Source organism: Vicugna pacos, chromosome 3 (assembly GCF_048564905.1).
Source record: "Vicugna pacos chromosome 3, VicPac4, whole genome shotgun sequence".
Taxonomy (NCBI): Eukaryota; Metazoa; Chordata; class Mammalia; order Artiodactyla; family Camelidae; genus Vicugna; species Vicugna pacos.
Genome location: NC_132989.1, coordinates 8,595,440 through 8,615,849, shown reverse-complemented (window position 1 = coordinate 8,615,849; position 20,410 = coordinate 8,595,440). Strand labels below are relative to the sequence as shown.

General features: G+C 40.0%; 2 long non-coding RNA genes across 3 annotated transcripts in view; one reads left to right on the top strand and one right to left on the bottom strand.

The window, feature by feature from the left end:
- The window catches only part of LOC140691065 (uncharacterized), a 247,434-nt gene that overhangs the window by 59,868 nt on the left and 167,156 nt on the right, over positions 1-20,410 (top strand). For both annotated transcript variants that reach the window (XR_012066514.1, XR_012066513.1), the window contains one exon: positions 13,496-13,564. This is a non-coding gene — a long non-coding RNA (uncharacterized lncRNA). The remainder of the gene's footprint in view (positions 1-13,495; positions 13,565-20,410) is intronic.
- LOC140691052 (uncharacterized) overlaps positions 1-20,410 on the bottom strand; it is a 29,260-nt gene that overhangs the window by 5,505 nt on the left and 3,345 nt on the right. The window lies entirely within an intron of this gene.

The window sequence follows — 20,410 nt, the reverse complement described above, 5'->3', positions numbered from 1 at the left end:
GGGACAAGGAAGCTCTCTCGTGATCTTGTGATGTTATGATATGTAATAAATACATGTTTGATCTTCATCCTTTTTCTGGCACCGAGCTCCTAAGATCCTTGGAATTTCCTAAGTAATGTGACCGTGCCTTCCAATCACACATGAGTTTATGTTAATGAGGTCACTTTTGGACAGCCTTTAAAGGATGGGGACTGGTTGCCAAGGGAACCAGTTAAGCATCAGAGGATTGGAACTTTCAGCCTCTCCCTACTCCTCTACCTCTGGGGAAGGGAGAGAGGCTGGTGAGTTTGATCACCAATCATCAGTGATTTGATCAATCATGTCCGTGTAATGAAGCCTCCATAAAAACCTAAAAGGAGATTCTCCAGGTTGCTGAACAAGAATGCACCCACATGCCCAGAGCATGGCGCACCCCACACTCTATGGGGATGGAGACTCCTGTGCTTGGGACTTCTGGACTTCACCATATGTCTTTTTATCTGGCTGTTCTTTCCCATCCTTAATATTCTTTGTAATAAACCAGTAATCTAGTAAGTAAGCTTCTCCTGAGTTCTGTGAGCCACTCTAGCAAATTAATTAAACTTGAAGAGGGGGTCATGGGAACCTCTGATTTATAGCCAGTTTGTTAGAAGTACAGGTAAGCCTGGATTTGAGATTAGCATCTGAAGTTGGGGCAGGTTGGGGGGGGGGTGCAGTCTCGTGGGACTGAGCCCTCAACCTGTAGGATCTGATGGTAACTCCAGGTAGATGTTATCAGAATTGAGTTAAATTGTAGGGCACCCAGCTGGTGTGGCAGAATGGCTTGGTGTGGGAAAAATCCCCACACATCTGGTGTTAGAAGTGAAGTCAGATGAAGTGTAGGTGTGAGAGAAGAGGAGATACTCAGGAGAGCTTTTTCCCTAAAAAGGATTATTTTTAAAGGGCATTAATCCTATTCATGAGGGTCTGCTCTCATGGCCTAGTTACTTCTCAGAGGCCTCACCTCCAAATACTATCACACTGGGGATTATGTTTCAACATATGAATTTTGGGGGGACACAAACATTCAGTCTGTAGTGCAGCCTAAAACCCTGGGTCCCAGCCAAGCTGCAAGTTGACAAGAGAGATTTGCCAAGCTGCCCTAGACCAGAACAACTGCCCAGTAGATCCACAGAATCATGAGAAGCAATACATATTTACTGCTTTCAGCCTCCAAGTTTTGGAGTATTTCATTATGTAGGAAAGATGATATAAACTCTATTTTAAAAAATTTCAACCCAAATTCTTAGTCTATTAGAAGGATTGGCAAACTAAGGCTGGCCCTCCATTTTGTAAGTAAAGCTTTTTTGGAACACTGTTAATTTGCAATATATTTTTTTCCGCTTTATTGAGAGACAATTGATATATGACATTATGTAAATTTAAGGGGTACAATGTGATTATTTGATACTTGCATATTTTGCAAAATTACAATAGGATTACTTAACATCACCTCTGTCATCTCATCTAATGTACAGAATGGTGACTATTAGTTAACAAAACTGCATTATCAACCTGAGAGTTGCTGAGAGAGTGAATCCTAAATGTTCTCACTGCACGCACACAAAATTGTTATGTGTTTTCTACGGCTGCTTTTGAGCAATAATGACTGAGCAGTTGTGACAGAGGCTGGGTTGTCCTCAAAGGCTAAGTATTGATTATCTGATTCTTAAAGAAAAAGTGTGCCAACCCCTGCAATTAATTGTTTGTGCTTTTTAAAATTGCTGTGTGGGAGCCTTTCTTGATGCTAATTCTTTGTTAGTTGCATGTATTGAGAATATTTGCTCCAAGTTTGTAACTTATTTCACATATTTATAAGATGTCTTTTGATAGCTAGTAATTTTCTTAATTTTAAATAGTCAAATAGATACATCTTTTTTTCATAGTTAATGCTTTTTTGGTCCTGATTAGAAATCATTCCCTACATCAAGTTAAAAAAAATCTAATTAATGTTCTCTATTTAAAAATGAAAGTTTTGGGGGGAGGTTGTAGCTCAGTTGGTAGAGTGCTTGCTTAGCATGCCTGAGGTCCTGTGTTCAATCCCCAGTACCTCCATTAAAATAATAAGTAAATAAATAAGAACCTAATTACTTCCCCCGAAAATAAAGAATAAAAATTGATAAATAGGATTAAAAAATAAAACAAAAATAAAAGTTTTGTTAGTTCCATACTCCTAATTTGTCCCTCCCCTCACCCCTGGAATTAACAGATCATATTTGGGATTAATAGATACAAACTACTATACATAAAATAGATAAGCAATAAGGACTTATTTTATAGCACAGGGAATTATATTATCTTATAATAACCTATAACAGAATATAATCTGCAAAAAAACCTGAATCACTATGCTGTGCACCTAAAACTAATACAATATTTTATATCAAGTATACTTCGATAAAAAATAGAAATAAAAGTTTTGTTTTCACATTTATGTCCTTGATACATTAGAGTTGACTTAGATATAGGGTGAGGCAGGGTTCCAGATTCTTCCTTTTCTGTAAGGATTGCAGTTTGTTTTTACAGCTCTATTGACAGTTACTCCTTTCCCTACTGATGTGTCATTTCTGTCATCTATCAGTATTACATAAGTGTGTGGGTTTGTTTCTGAGCGTTCTACTCTGTTCTGTCCCATCCCATCCCATCCCACTCTGCTTGTTAATTTATCTGAGCTTGCACCAAATTACTGTCTGAATTCCTATAGCTTCATAAAACGACTGCTGGTCTGTAGGGCAGGTCCCCTGCCTTGCTCTAGTTTGGATGATCCCAGCCATTCTGGCTCCTTTTCTCTTTCATCTACATTTTAGAATCAACTTTCATGTAAAGTCCTGTTGAGATTCTGCATTGACTCTGTAGATAAATTTGAAGAAAATGAGAATAGATATCTCTACAATATTGTCTTTCTGTCTGTGGACATGATATTTCTGCTTTTACTTAGGTTTTCTTAATAGCTTAACAAAGTTTTATAATTTCTTCTACAGTTCTGACACACCTTTAGTTTTGCTATCTTGGTATTCTCTGAACTGCTGTAAATAGATGTTAAAAATTACATTTTAAACATTATTTATTGAGGATATATAGAAGTGCAACTTAAATAATATTAACCCGTTTCACAAAGATGGCACCGAAAGCAAGGCAAGCCCCTTCTTTTTCCAAAGCCAAAGCCAAAGTGAAGGTTTCGAAGGCCAATAGGCAGTGCTTTCCAGGTATCCACAGCACAACAAAAAAGATCTGCATGTCACCGACCTTCCAGCAGTTCAAGACACTGCAGCTCAGAAGTCAGCCCAAATACCCTGGGAAGAGTGCCCCCAGGAGAAGCGGCTTGACCACTGTGCCATCATCAAGTTCCCCTCAACCATGAAGAAGACAGAAATCAGCAACCCGCTTGTGTTTGAGCGCCAGATCAGACCGGGTGTGAAGCAGCTCTGTGACACTGATGTGGTCAAGGTCAACACCCCCATCAGGCCTGATGGAGAAAGAGGATGTATGTTCTGCTTGCTCCTGACTATGGTTCTTTGAATGCTACCAACAAGTTGGGATCATCTAAACTGAGTCCAGCTAGCTAATTCTAAATATGAATTTTTTTCACCATAAAAAACCGTATTACCAAACTACTTGCTATACTCCATTATTTCTAATAATTTATCTATTATTTTGAGTTAAAAATAATTATATAGTATGCAATTAACTATAGATTTATTTTTTCTTCCAATTCTTGGAACTCCAAATTCTCTTCTCCTACGGTACTGGCTCCGACCTTCACAATGTCAATAGAAGAGGTTATTAGTGGGATCCTGTCCCATTTATAATTTTGAACAGAGTGACGCTAGCATTTTCCCATTTAGAATGATTGCTCTAGACTATTTACAGATATTTCTGTGTCTTTTTGGTATGTCTTCATTATTTTTTGAGACCTTCCTTACTTTCTGGAGCAAAAAGATATTGTACGTTTATCTTATATTTCTTCTACCTTGGAGTTAGCCATTCCTCCAAGGAGCCTTGGTTTCTTTGCATGGAGGATGATATATAGAAACCAAGATGTGGGCACTTGAGGTACTGTTACTTGCATGTGATAACCCTGGTTTCTCTTAGTGGACAGAATGGACACATACACACACACACATCTCTCTATACATTTAAACCATGAATTCACACCAATACCTCCAATTTCAATCCAACACCACAGAGTTTATTCTTGCCTTCACTTTTTCCATATTTGTAATTCTCTTTTTTTTCCAGTGAGAAACCTGATTTTCATTATATTTGAGGTATTTAATTATTTGCTCAATTCCCTCTGTATGTAACCAAATTCTTGCTGTTAGACCCAAAACACAAAAGTGGGAGGAGGAGGAACAGGAAGAGGGAAGAAGGAGGAACAGTTTGGTTTTTGTCTATTTTACAGAACCATCTGCCCTCTCCCACAAACAAGGGAGAAAAGACACAAAAGGGCAGGGGAGAGGATAAGTGCCCCAGGGGAAACAGACCAGTCCAGGCACTGCCTTTGGGGTGGGGCTAGTTGGTGGCCGGCAGATGGGACCAGCTGGTCTGTCCTCAAGCCTTTTAAAACAAGAGTTTTTTAAACAGCAGTTTTATGTTCACAGTAAAATTGAGAGTAAGATACAGAGATTTAATGTTCTCCCTGCCTCTGCACATGCAAAGCCTCTCCCACTGTCAACACCCTCCATCAGAGGACACGTGTACAGCTGATGACTTCCACCGACATGCCATCATTACCCAAGGTCCATAGTTACGTTAGGATTTACTCTCAGTGTTGTGCATTCTATGTTTCTGGACAAATGCGTGTATAAGGACATGAGTCCACCATTAAGAGTATTATATAGAGTAGTTTCACTGCTCTAAAACTCTGGCAGCCTTTTAAAGCTTAAGTTCCTTGGTTGTTTTAGAGTCCATGCTTTTGAGGGCTGCCGAGGTGCTGGGTTATGTGCTTAAAAGAACCCTGTTAAGAGACGACTCTGGGAGTTTGCACACCTCTGCCTCCCAACGCAGGAAGACTTCTTGGCCCTGGGGTGCCATGCATGCACAGTAGCACCGTTTCTTGTTCAGCTCATACTGGCAGCTTTTTGTGTCAGGCACCTTACTGAATTTTCACGTCGGGTCAGTGGGCTCCGTGGATTGCGATCATCATTCTCCATGTAAAGTGTAGTATGTGGTGGGGCCTCTCCTGCTTTGAGCATCTCCAAATGGTGTTCACTTGCAAGATCATGCATGTTCCTTCTGGCAAACCTGAAACAAAAGTGCCTCCATCTAAACTTGAGGGAAAGCTTGCTGAAGAAGCCCCTAGTGGCCCAGTGCATTTTGAACGTTTTTATTTTTTAGCTTACTTGCTTGAATCAGGATCCAAAATGGTTGTGATTCGTTGATACGAATTTTAAGCCTCTTTCAATCTAACAGTTTCTACTCCATCACCTGCCCCCATAGCCCCGGTTATTAATTTTTGAGGAATACAAGTGGTTAATTTCCTACTGTTTAGATTTTGCTGATTGTATTCTTGTGGTGTGTATTAATGAATGCCTCTGTACTTCCTGTAAATTGATAGTTAAATCTCAAGGCCGATCACATTTAGATGTGGTCTTTTTGGTGCAACTCCTTCATGGTTCGGTGGTGTGTTCTTTTATTGGGGGCACATGATTTCTGATGGTCTCTCTCTTTTTGATGTTAGCAGGCTTCCAGTGCTCATTGCTGAGGTCCATTAAGTCATAACAAGTAGCAAAATCTATCATCCCTTCACTTATTAGCTGGAATACTTCCACAAAAGACATGTCCCCTCACCAACTTCTAACTCAGTTGCCTGTGGTCATTGATGACGGTATTTATGATTACTGTTCTTGAAATTTGTTGGAGGCTTTTTTAATAGGATAATGCATATACTCTTTTTTCAATTGTTTTTCACATAGGGCTTCCAGGTGTAATTTCACTTGAACTAATGCTTCTGCAGCCGAAAGGTATTTTGCAAGGTTCTGAACTAAGCCAAAGGAATTAATAGCTAAGTGAGAAATTAAACATCTTTTGGTATATTTGTGGTCCTGAGAATATTTGAGATCTTGTTAGGGCTGAAAAAAATGTAGAGTCAGCCATCTACAGCGGTACTCACAACCCTTACCAATGTGCCCAACATGCAATACACATTCAATGTATGGTAGCACTGTCATATAATCATTTTATATGTGGGAAACTGGGGCTCAGTTCATTTGTTCATTTGTTCATTTGTTCATTCATCAAATGTTTTCTGAGCCCTTATGTTCTGAGGAGGCACTATTCTAGGTACTGAGGAAACTGCAGAACAGAGTTCCTGAGTTTGCTAGGCTTTGTTGTGGGATGAGTCGGGGGAAACAAGTTAACAAATTGACAGATAAGTTGAGAGGTTGGTGAATGACATGAAGGAAATAAACATGGTAATGGCTTAGTGCTACTGGGCGGGACACTACTTGAGATGGGATGCTAACATTTTATATGAGAATTCCTTGACAGGAAGGAGCCCAATATGCAAAGATCTAGGAAAATGATTTCCGGGTATCACAAGTGTAAAGGCTCCAAGGTGGAAACAAACTCGGTCTGATCGAATTGCAGAGAGGCAATCAGTGTGGCTGACTCACAGCAGGCAGAAGTGTGGTGGAAAGTGAGTTAAGAGAGGCAGGTAGAGGCAGAGACCAGAACCCAGTGGTTCTGGTGGATTCCACACTGGTACATTTTGTGTCTCACTTTGCATGATTCTGGGGCTCTGGTTAACTCTGTTTCTAAGCAGGACATGTGCAGCTGCGGAATGGAACAGTTTTAGAAATCACTTCCCTGTCCCTTCTACCCCTGCTCTGAAGTCTAGACCTGTCCGTTTGGAAGCCAGTTCTGAAGGAAACCTGGTCCCTCGCTGCTGTGTGGATTTTGCTCTTGGCGGCTGCAGTCTCTGTGTTCCCAGGGACCCGGGGCGTGAGAAGCTGATATGAGCAGGGTTGAAGAGCTAGCTTCTGGACCATTCCTGCTTTGCGCTCTGCCCTGACCTCTGGTGGACTCAGCCTGTTAGGACATAGATCAAGCTAGAAGCTGGAAACCTTTGCCTCTCAGCTCCACTTGTCCACATTTGGCTCGGAATGTGCACTGTATCATAAAGGCCTTCCAGACCTGTGGAAGGGCAGAATTTCAGACGCTGCCATGGGGTGACCGGATGGCTCTTAAACATCCAACACCTCTTACACTGGTACAAGAACCATTCTTTAGAGTTTAGATGGCACCAGTCCTGCTGATCCCCCAGGCACGGTGGGTGGACATAGGATCCAGCCTGACCAATGGGTGCACTCCATTCCTTTGGCCTGAAGGATTGGTTCAGAAAGAGCACATGACCCAAACTGGACCGGTCAGGTCTTCTTTAAGGTTTGTTTCAGAGACCTTGGGAGAGAGGGCATCTTTCCTTCTCTGGATCTAGAATCTCATAGGTTCTTGTATCCTGGGATGCCAGTAACCATCTCTTTAGCCCCATGGAGAGAGGCTGCCTGAGAATTAAAGTCAACACTGAGGAGGAAGGTGGGGTTTGGAAATTCAAAGGGAGCCAAAATTTAAGCTCCTGCTTCTGAGTGTGCCTAGGGTGAACCAATAAATTCCCTTTTTTCTCTTAAGCTAGTTTCAGTTGGGTTTCTGTCACTTACAACTGGAAATCTCCTAATTGGTACAACAACCAGTGTTAGTCATAGTTATTATTAGTCATAGATAATCAAATGTAAGTTTGAAGTAAATACGGTGTGGCACTTTCCTTTATGGTACCACATTTGTAATTATATAGTGATCTGGGTGACTATTTTTAAATATCCATCTCTCACTCCATGAGCAGAGGTCATATTTATTTTGTTCATCACTACAGCTCACTGACTGGTTGATAACAAGTCTTCGAAAAATATTTGTGGAATGAATAAATAGTTGTATGGCAATATTTACTGATGTGAGAATATAATCTCTATTATCTTGTAATACTATTGTGGTTATCCAGGAGAATGTCCTCATTCTTAAGTGAGTCATACCGAACTGTTTAGGGGCAAAGTGGGATGATGCCTGCAACTTAATTGGTTCAGGGAAGAAAAAAAATCTACCTATCTTTACTATATCTACATATCTGTGTGTAAATATGTGTGTTGAGGGAGAGAGAGAAAGCAAACATGAAAAACTGTTAATCGTTGAAATTAAGTGGCAGCTACAGAGGTATTTATTGTACTGTTCTTTCAACCTTTGTGTGTTTAAAAACGATCAAAATTAAAATTAGGAAAAGATTACCCTTATACCCTTATCTTGATGGGCACTCATGTTTGATTTGCCTTTAAGAAACTTCCAATTCCCCAATTATAGGACAGATACACCAGAGAAAGGCCATCTGCATTACAAAATACTTTTTAATTTTCCAGGGAAAAATATCCCCTCAAGTCTCCTCCAAATAATAGCAATTAAAATGATTCAGTGAAGATTTCAGCTCTAGGGGAAGCTGGAATTAGCCCTAGAGGCCATGTCTTCCCTCCCTCCCTCCCTCTCCCCCTCCTTTCTTTCCTCCTCCCTTCATCCCTCCCTGCCTTCCTTCTTTCCATTATTTTGCTAAAATTAAAAAACGTTCTTTTTTTTTCATACTATGAAATTACTGTTAAAAAAAAAAGTTCAGACAATAAGGAAAGGAGTAAAGGAGGCAACAAAAATTATCCATGATGTTACTACCTCAAAAAATAATAGTAAAGACAGTGCAAGGCGTTGTTCTAAGCACTTTACATGTATTAACATGTTTAAACTTCACTAATAACCTGAGGGGGCTGTTCCTACTGTCCTTCACATTTTGCAGAAGGGGAAATTGAGGAAAAAGGGGGTAAGTTTCCCAAGATCCGTTCCTACGTGGCCTTGCTGAGAAAGAGGCACTCTGGGCTCTTTGGTAAATATTCTCTTGTACACCTCTGTGCATACGTGCTCACACTCGTGTGCATACACATGCACACACACTGTAATCACCCCAGTGCACACACATACGCCACAATCACATGTATGAGCACACACACATTTTATAAAACAATCATTTTATTCATGGAACTTTATGATGATTTAAAAATATCCCCCACCCCAAAAAACCCCACAAAACAAACAAATACATACAAAAGTAGGCAAAAGAGTGTAGTAAACCCCATGTTCTCATCACCAGATTCAACAATGATTAACTTATGGCGAATCTTGCTTCATCTCTGCTCCCATTACTTTCGCTTACCTTAGGTTAAACACACACACACACACATACACACACAAAACTATTTACTTTGAAATAATTTTGAACTTAAGGAAAATTGCTAGCTATAGTAATAGTGAATAACACCCCTTACCCAAATTCACTGTTTTTAAACATTTTGCCACATTTGCTTTATCATTCTTTCTTTCTCTCGTTTTCTCTCTGTGTGTATGTATGTGTACACAGATATGTAAAATTATTAATTTTTTGGCCCACATGACAGTAGGCTGCATGGTTTGAGGCCCCTTCACTTCTTCATACCTCAGTGCCCATTTCCTAAGAACAAAGATACTTTCTTACATAGCCACAGTGCAGTTACTAAATTTAGAAAAGTTGATTGATATAATACTTTTACCTATAATTCATATTCCAGTTTTGTCAATTGTCCCGATAATGTCCTTTATAACACTTTTTTTTTTTTGCCTCTAGCCCCAAATGGAGTCCAGGATCGCATATAACGTTTATTGATCATGTCTCTTTCGTCTCCTTTAATCTGGAACAGTTTTTCTAGCCTTTCTTTGCCTTTCATGACTGACATTTTGAAAGAATAAAGGCCATGTATTTTCTAGAATGTCCCTGAGTTTGGGCTTATCTGATGTTTTCTCTTGACTATGTTCAGATTATGTATTCCTGGCCAGAATTCTACTTGGGTGATTATCTGTCTCAGTGTGTCACATCTGGAGGTACACCATGACCACTGGTAATGCTAATTTTCATCGCTGGGTGAAAGTATTGTCATTTCTCTATTGTCTGACCTCGTTAAAAAAAAAGTTAGCTGCATGCACTAGTTTTGTGTATGAAGCAAGAAAACATGGACCCACAACATTATTTTTCATGATGGTCTAGTGCCACCACCATCATCACCACCATCATCACCATCACCATCATTGAAAGCTTGTTGTTATGTCAGGCGCTACACTAAGTACTTTTGCCTGCTTTAATTCTCGCAACCACCTGCCGAAAAAGAGCAAATTGTGGCTGGGAGAGTAACTTGCCAAAGGCTGAGTGGAGCTTCAAACCTGGCTGACTGGCTCCAAAGCCCGTGTTCTTAGTCATGTACCATTTTTTTTTCAATTTTTTATATAGCTCTCTAATTTTATGTGTTTTAGTTCCCCAGCCTTAACTTTTTATAAACAATGCTGTCATGAATATCTCAGAGCAGTTTCATGAGCCCTCAAAATCTCAGCTCTTAGACCCCTAGGCTTTCTTTATTTATTAATGAGGCAGATATTCTTATTAGGTAAACTGGAAAATATACTCAGCCACAGGTCTTCCTGAGAAGGCCATGTCGGCTGAGGGTTGGAAGGGAGTCTTCTGGTCAGTCTGTCTATTCTGGGTAACAATCTTCTCTAATGGGGACCCAGTAGCAAACGTGATTGCGACATTAATAACATTCCCTGAGCATCTCTCTGTTTCAAGCACTGAGCATGACCTTCTCCTTTGTGATTTGTTTGTTTGTTTGTTTGTTTGTTTTGTGGGGGAGGTAATTAGGTTTATATATTTAGTTAGTTATTTTAATGGAGGTAGTGGGGATTGAACCCAGGGCCTTGTGGATCCTAGGCAAGTGCTCCACCCTCCCCGCTCCTTTGTGAATTTTTAAATCTTTGTAATAACCCTGTGAGGTAGGTGTTATCCTGCTATATTCAGATGAGAGCAAACATCCTGTGGCAGATGGACACAGCCTCTGTTTCCACACATCTATGAACGGGGAACTCCATTTTGCAAAACTGACTGGACCACTTATGAGTCCTCCTAATTGCTTACTTGCTACTGTACTTAAGAGTTCACCTAAAGTCACTATAGAATGTGTTAAATCTCTTTTCATACAGTAGAGCTTATTTAAATAATAGCAATGAACTTAGCTGCCATTTGTCGGGCCCTTGCAGTTTGTTCAGTGTAGTTCTCCCAAGTATTACCTCATTTATGCACAATGACCTTGTAAGAGGGGAGGTGTATGATTTTCTTCATTTTATGTATGAGGTGACTGAGGCCAAGACTGTCTCATTGCACCTGAATGTACTTACCTGGTGGCTTTAGAACCTGTCCTCCCTAGAAAGATGCCTGAGGGCATGAGAGTGAAGCTGGTTAGTGGGGTCAGCATAGAAAATGTCAGTTTAGAAAGACAGGAAGTAGCTGGCCAAGTACCTCCTCAAGACTTTCGAAAGGTTTCAGAGTTTCATATAGCATGTATGTGAGCTGAAACAAGGAAAACTTAGGTGAAAGTATAGCAAACACTAACTATCACATCAAAAAACATACCTGTTAACATCTATTGATGTTACAGGGGCTTTCTAGTGAAGCCTAGTGGTGGGCACCTAGTTGTGTGCAGGTTCACTTTAGAGTCTATTTTGCATATTCCTCCATTTTGGGTTAAATTGTGTGTAACCCAAAAGATATGTTAGAGTTTTAACTCCAGGTACCTGTGAATGTGACCTTACTCAGAAATAGGATCTTGGCAGATATAATCAAATTACGATGAAATTGTTAGGGTAGGTCTTAGCCCAAGATGACTGGTATCCTTATAAGAAAAGCAAAGTGCCATATGAAGACGGAGACACACAGGGAGAATGTCACATGACAACAGAGGCAAGAGATTTGAACGATGTAGTTGTAAGCTGTTGGCTTCAAATGGACTGCCAGTTATTTCTCCAGAAAAGATCAGGGAAGAATTGCAGTTTGGGGTCGGCAACCATGAAGAGCCATGTGCAAGTTCCTGCACAGCAGGGGAAGGAGACCTCTGTTATAGCGGGGAAAAGGAAGTTGGGAGGGCTATGGCAAACAGAGTCCATGGCTTTTCATTGGCTGAGTCGTTGCCAGGAAAAAAGAGCCTTCTTCCTGTTGGGCTCTGCTATCGTCTCAGGGCGTGAGAGCTCCCTCTTCTGGTCTCCTGACTCTATTTAATTGAAGTTTCTGTTTACTAATTTTCTGCAAAGCCAAGGAACACCAAGGATTAATGCTGCTGTAAGACACTAGGAAAATGCAAGGGAAGAGTCTACCCAAAGTCTTAGAGAGAGCACGGCCCTTCTGACACCTTGATTTCAGATGTCTACCATCCAGAATTCTGGGGAAATAGATTTCTGTTGTTTTAAGCCCCCTAGTCTGTGGTACTTTGTTATAATGGACCTAGGAAACTAATACAACCTCCCATTCACTTCTAAGGGTTGAGAAATGATCCTAAAGATTGGAAGGCCATTCAGTTGCATAGATGATTTCCTTTTGTTTGTTCCCTCTGAGAATTTCAAACTTCAGTGTGTATAAGTATGTATATGTATGTGTGTGTGTGTGTGTATATACATATATACTATATATACACACATACATATATATATATACACTATAGTATATATATATATATATATATATATATATATATATATATATATATATATATATACACACACTATAGTTGGTTTAGAGGATTTTTTAAAAGAAAATTTCCACTGTCTGCAATTTCCTCATTTGGTCATTTAGAATGTATCCCCTAAGCTTTTTTGTATTGTGTTTCTCTTTGCTTTCTATTCCCAGGGCAAAATCCCTCCTGTTTTTGTTGGAATATTTTCCTAAACCACTTGCCAACCAAATGTGTTCTCCTTTGAATATATCATAGTGGATTAGTGTCTCTCTTAAAATGTAGTATTCAGTATAGTGATTTTAGTGAGACTGTTATTTTCCTCTCTCTGGACATGGGTACTGTACGTCTATCAGTGAAATCTCATTTTGCTTTTTTTTTTTATTTAAAGCAACCATACAGCAGTTATTTAATTGAAACCATACATCTTTTTTTTTCAATGTGTAGCTCTTAAACCAAATTTGCCTCATTCATAGAGTAAGTATAGGTGTTTTAAGGCACCTAAATATATAATGTCATATTGCTCCTATTAGTTTTTTATTTTGAGCAACTAATAGAGAAGACCTAGAGACCGAATTCACAGTACAGTGATTATAGACACAAAACTCCATTCTAAAATTAAATGTAAAAAATTGAACTCTAGCTGAGAGACTAGATGTTAGTTGTTTTTCACACTAAAAGAGATGATAATTATGTGCCTGGGTAGAGGTGTTTGCTAACGCTACAATTATAATGCAATATAAATGCATCAAATCAATATGTCATACACCTTAAACTTACAAAATGTGGTATGTCACATATATCTCAATAAGAAAAAAAATCTTTAAAAATTTATTTTGTTTTCTCTCAATCTCTCTCTTTTTCTCCTTCAGCTTTTTGAAATAGTCTCGGTCCCGTAAGAGCAATCTCCCCATTATGATTATCATCTCCAGATTCAATGAGTAAGTCTGCCTTTTAAAAATATTCATGAACCCAGACATTCTTCCTTTAGGTTTGTGCCATGTTTTTACATTCAAGTTGGGCTGGGTGCTCCATCTTTCACTTATTTGTGTGTGGCTCATGCAGGAGTTTTGCGAGCTGTTAAGTACATTGCTTTCTTTAGATGCTGCCTTCTCTTTCTGTCTCTTGAGGAGAATTTGTGAATTTTTTTTCTTCAGAATGTTATTGAGACAAACAATGCCTTTGGACTGTACCAATCTTCTAAGAATAATAATGTAATGATACTATATTTAAACGGAGGGAGCTGATAATAAAATTTAATAATAATTATTATTTTCCTATGTACTAGGCATTCTCATTTAAGAAAAATAATTTATTGAGGTGGAAGCCACATATCATAAAATCAAGCATTTTAAAGCAAACGTTTCAGTGGCATTAAGTGCTTTCAAAATGTTGTGCCACAGCCACCTCCATCTAGTTCCAAAGCGATTCTCATCACTCTGAAGTAAAACCCCTTACCCACTGAGCATTTTCCCTCTCTGCTCCCTCCTCTCAGCCCCTGGCAACCATCAGCCTGTGTTTTGTCTCTATGGCTTTATCTATTCTGGATATTTCATATAAATGAGATCATACAATATGTGACTTTCGTTTGGCACTCTACCACTGAGCTATGCCCTCCCTGCCATCATCTTTCTCTCAGCATAGATTGGAGGTCATCCGTATTGTAGTATGTTTCAGTACTTTCTTCCTTTTTATGACTGAATAGTGTTCCACTGTGTATTTGTCCATTCATCCATTGATGGTCATACAAATACTAGTCTCACCTCTTGGCTATTGTGAAGTGCTGTTGTGAACATACCTTGCATGTGTACTTGTCTTAGCACTATCTTATATAAACTATACCATTTAGGATTTGGAAAACATGATCGCTCATTTTCTAGAAAACCTGTTCTTGGGTGACCGTGTAGTTCGTAAATGGAATGATACCTGCATTGAAGGTTCTTGCACTTTGTAGGGCTTGGTCTCCCCTGGGTTGTTGAAAAATATCTGCGACATTTTTCAAGCTGAGTGAGTACATCACTGTCATCATCATCCTACTTTTTTAAAAAAAATTAATTAATTTGCTTATGTTTTATTTTTGTTTTTTGTGGGGTTTTTTTAAGGTGGAGGCAATTAGGTTATTTATCTTTAATGGGGGTACCAGGGATGGAACCCAGGACCTTGTGCATGCTAAGCATGCACTCTACCACTGAGCTATGCCCTCCCTGCCATCATCATTCTTCTAATGTTGGTGATGGTAGCTATGGCCGAGAGCCTATTGTATAAAAGAGGCTATTATTATCCCCATTTGACAGATGGAGAAGCTGAGGTTATGAAACTTAAGCACCTTTCCCAAGTTATGGACTAGTGATAGAGCTGGGACTAAAACCAGGTCTTTGTGAGCCTAAAACTTGAGGTTGGTGACGATTACATGCCTGAGTTTCCCATCTTTCATGAAGTTGATTTTTTCCCCATAATTTTCGTGGATACCTACTGAACATCCATAATAATGAACCATCAGTCAGTGAGTCCTGAAATCAATTTAGTGGGTCAAAAACCTCATTAAAAATGGAAGTGGATGGAATAAGATGGAAAATATCATGTTGTAAGGGTATTATTTTGTGAAACTTTCGTGTGTGTGGCACATATATGTGTGTCTGCACAGGGCATGATGTCAAATGTATTTCTTATTGTGGGTTGCAGTCAAAAAAGTTTGAGAAACACTGCTCTAAGCCACTCACAGACTCACCCCCCCCCCACTTTGAACTTCTATACACCTAATTGGTTCTTGCTAGTTTCTGTGTTCTCAAATATGGAGAATTTTCTCTCATCCTCCAAATTCACAAATCACAAATTCCCTAAAGTACAACCTTTTTTGCCCCCTCACAGACGTCACTACTGATCCTACATGCTTTTTACAAAATTTGGGTCTGCTTGCCTTTGAAGTTCTCTTCCCCTTTGTGCAATGACACACGCAAAAAAGTGCACATTTCATAAACATGTTAGTAAGTGATAGCCTACGTTGATCCCATTCAACACAAGCAGACCAACTGTGCTCGTATGTCACTTACTGGCACCCACATCAGAAGGGCAAGACACGGAAGAAGACGTCTTTCCTGCTGTGCCTCACACAGCGTGAATGCAATTTGGGCACCCGTCCCCCAGCAGCCTCCTGGAAGGGCCCCTGTGGATATGCAGATGATAATTCCACATGGTATAAGTGTTCGGTTTTCTTCACGTCAGTAGCTATCCACAGCAGCTCTCTGGGGACCCTTTCAAAAGCCAGTTTGAAAATTTGTTCCTTAAAACACAATTTTTTGTTTTTTCATTAATAATGAGAGCATATTAAAAATGCCAAGTTGTTGGTGGGAAAGCCTGAAAACAGCCTTTTAATAAACTGGAGCGAATTATAACTTAAATCCTACAAAATAGAATTAAGGTTTTATATTTTTATTTACTTAAATGCATGAATTCAGTCTGTCATTGAAACGTAAAAAAAAAAAAAGTCATTCAGAATGTCCAAGGGGTTCTTGATCAAGTAAGGATGATTTGTGGAGAATGCTCATCGAGTAAATGTTGAAACACCCATTGTGTGTAAAATGCTGTGCCAGGTGTTGAGGAGAAAAGGGAAAAATTATGATATAGCACACTGCTTCAGGAAGCTAGCCAACAGAAAACCCCATGTGTGTTCACAGGACACATTTAGAGGAGGTTCATCAAGATCTTGTATGTAATTAATGGTAGAAAATTAGAACCATAATGCCTGTTAAAAAGGGACTAGAGAAATACGTTTTGGTAAGATCATGCAATAGGACAGCAGAAAGCTATTAATGAGAAAGGAGTGAATCTTCAAGAAGATGAGAAGACTTTATTGTGAACAAACCATACTTCTGAAGAGTCTGTCTCATTCACTTAAAAAATTTTTTTTGGCAGGAGTGAGGCAATTAGGTTAGTTTTTATTTATTTTAACAGAGGTACTAGGAATTGAACCCAGGACCTTGTGCTTGCCAGGCATGCACTCTACCACTGAGCTATATCCTTCCCACCCATCTCATTCACTTTTATTTCCAGCTCCTAGAACAGTCCCTGGCATATAGTAAGTGGTAAATGTTTATTGAGCGAGTTAATGAATTAGTGATAATATGATAGGATTTTAATAAAAATACATGAGGGGGTATCCACATACATGAATAGACATCAAACTGTGAAGAATGGTTAACTCTGAGGAGTGGGCTTGAGGGCAGGGAATGGAGAGCTTTGGAAGAGCAGAGACTGCTTCTCATTTGGGTCCCAGCATCTTTCAAGAGCACTAGCAAGTTGCTTGCACTTAACACACAGACTTACCGTGCAGAACAGACCAATAGCAGTAGAAGCTAAACTGACTGTTTACTGAGCGCTATGCTCCACGCTCACAGCAATCCTTTAAGGCAAGTATTATTATCATCCCTATCTTACAGTTGAGAAGCTGAACCTGCAAGGTTTGTAGGTGACTTCTCTACTGTCATACACCTAGCAAGTGAGGGAACCAGGTTGAACCCTGACGGTCTGGCTCCAGTGCCTGTGTTCCTAACCACTGGACATGTGGATCGTAGCTGCCTAAGTCATTTCTGTATTCTAAACGGGGATTAGCAGGATTCCTAGAATGTAGTGCTTGTATCAAACACTGTTGGCTGCTTGCATAGAAGCTGATCCTTAATCTTTACTAAGTTTATAGACCTCCCCTCACCCCCAATTTTGTTCAGGCTGCAACATACTCTGGGAATGTGAACCACCCCCGAGTCCAGGGCCTAAACCTACTTTGGTAACCCCATTCCCCATTTGCTAGGGAGGTTTAGGTGAGGCCATGTGACCACGTTATGGCCAGTGTGATGCAAAGGGAAGTCTTCTGGGAGGGATTTTGCTTCTGAATAAAGAGATGGTGAGGAGGTCAGCTCCTTTCTTCCGGTCTTAAATGTGGTTGTTTGAAGATGTGATGTTTGGAGCTAAATCAGCCATATTGCTTGAAGTAAGAAGGCCAAATATAAAAAGATAACATGGTAAGGACTGCAGAGTTGAAAGATAGAGTCTGGGTACCTGTTGATATTGCTAAACCTCTGCACTATCTCTGAAATTGCCAGAAACAGAATTAAATGATGAAGTTGTGCAAGCCATATCCATTGTCACTTGTAGCTGGAAGCAATTCTAACCTTTCTGGTGCTCTAAAAAAAGCCTTGTTGAATTGAAAGTATCAGTGACTTCAAGGAGGTGACAATCTAGTTGGGGCTATATTCATAGAAGGTAATTAACAATGCAAGGCTATGTGTACTGAGTATCAAGTGACTATCACAGCCTGGTCGGCCCATCAGGAAAGTCTTTATGGAAGAGATAAAATGTGAACTGACCTATGAAGATTGCTAATAGTAAAGGTGTAGATTTAATAATTAGCTGTGCAAAAAAGTGCCACATTAGGTTTTGATCGTTCAACTTGGTCTCATTTTTGAGACTTTCTGTGTTTAATCAGTTGCATTTAAAATTTTTTTTGGGGGGGTGAGGTAATTAGGTCTATTTATTTATTTATTTCTTAATGGCAGTACTGGGGCTGGAACCCAGGACCTCATGCATGCTAGGCATGTGCTCTACCCCTGGGCTATACCCTCCCCTCACCTGGTTAGACTATTCTTGATAGCAGAAAACAGTTTTAGTTCATTCTAGCCACACTAAGTCAAGTCAGTATTTTCTGCTCTGCTTCCTTATCTCTGGATGACATCCAGGTTCTGAAGGCCTCATGTGAGATCATGGAGTTGTGGTGGGGGGGCACTTGATCCTACGTTGGTGACTATTGAAAACTGGTTTCTGCTAAGATAGTCAGCCGTCTGATTTGTCATCCCCTCTGTGATGGCTTCTGCTGAGTTGTTTGCATTTGGTCCTTAGTCAGATGGTTTGTGGCAGTCAGTTGTGCTGTTTGCCAAGTATGTCCAGGTCTTACCTCTTCTGGGAACAGGTAGGATTACATTTTTCACTCCCTTAAGACTGGGTGGGGTCATATGTCTATTTCTCTATGGATGTCACATGTGTAACTTCTAGACAAAGCATTTTGTTATGGGTGTCCCACCCTTTAGAGCTGCTTCTCTCTGCATAGCACATGGCAATGTTCAAGATGGCTGCTTGAGTTCTTGAGGGACTACAGTGAGTAGAGCTCTCCCATCCTGCTGTTATATACATGTGTCATGAGCGTGAAATACAATTTTGTTGTTGTAAGCCACTGAGATTTTGGAGTTGTTTGTTGTTGCAGCACAACTTAGCCTGTCCTGACTGGCATGGTGTCTATACGACATTCCACTGTGATATCCACTCATTCCTGTTGCAGAGCCTTTTCAGATTTCCTGGCTCCCTTTATTTCTCTCCTAATTTCTATGTCCCACTAGAAATCGTGAGAAAATTGACCTGTCTTCCCACACATCCTTATAGCCATCTATAGTCTACTGCTCTTATGCCACGGTGGAACGCGGACCACTGCAAAACTGCAGCCTTCCAGGATCCCAGGCACAAGATGAGGCATAGATATTTTCTACTCCCAAATCCCTAGACTGAAGTGGTGTTTGTGCATGTGTGTGTTCACGTGTGTGCCTTTCTGTCTGTCTATCATTCCCTCACTTTTGGACTGTACTGGGGAAGGGGGTGGCAAATGCAGAGCTCCTTCCCAGAAATGGGGAAACTGAGACCTATAAAGCTTAATGTCTCTGTTAAGTTGTCCACCAATAACTGCTAGAACTTGGAAGCTCTTCAGAAATGTCCACATATTTGGCATCCCTTCTAACTCTTCTTGCCCAGTTCCCAGAGAAGTTCTTTACTTCTCATTGTGTCAGTAAAAAAAAAAAAAAAAAAAAAAAAAAAGTAGCTGAACGGTTTTTTTTTTCCCTGCAAAACATTCATTTTTGTTAGGACTTTTGCTTTTGGAAACTCAGGGTTGACCTTTATCTCTCTTTGTGTTTCTTCTGTGTCTACCTTTCCCAGAGAGAATGAACACCACGATCTTGTTTAAACAGAAGAGTGATGAAGGGGAAAACATCACTCTCTGACAAAGAGAAACAAAAATAAAACAAAACATTTTACTGATTAAATCTCCAAAATTTAGTTTTGCCGTAGAAGAATAAATAGAATGATTTGTCTTGCGTTGTCAGATCGTGGCTCTTCTCTACTTCACTGGTTGTTCCTCCTCACTCTCTTTTGGTGGATCCCCCTCTTCTCCCTGCCCTCTTCTTGGAGTGCTTCTGGCTCAGTCTTATCAACCTCTACTCTTCTTCTAGGGGGCCTTGTCCAATCTCATAGCATTAAACACCTCCATGTGCTGTCAACACTTATTTTTATCTCTTACTCAGAACCCCATCTTTGAACTCCTGTATCTGGGATCCTCATCTGGATGTCCCATAGACACCTCAAACTCAATGTGTCCAAAATGAACTCTTGCTCTTCCTCCCACAAGCTTGCCGTTCTCACGAAAATGTTCTAGTTACCTAGGCATAAACTTTTATCATCCTTGATTTCCTTCATTATCTCATACCCCATGTGCAGAGCATTGGCAAATCCTGTGGGCACTACCTTCCAAACATATTGAGAATCTGATCATTTCTCACCATCTCTGCTACCACCTTAGTCCAAGCTTCTTTCATCTCTGACTTGCATTATTGTGGAAACCTACCACCTGGTCTCTTCCATTCTTGCTTACCCCAGTAGTCTATTTTCAAACGGCAGCCACAGTCATTCTGTCGAAACACGTAAGTTGGATCATTCCACTCTTCTGCTCAAAAACCTCCATTGACTCCCCATCT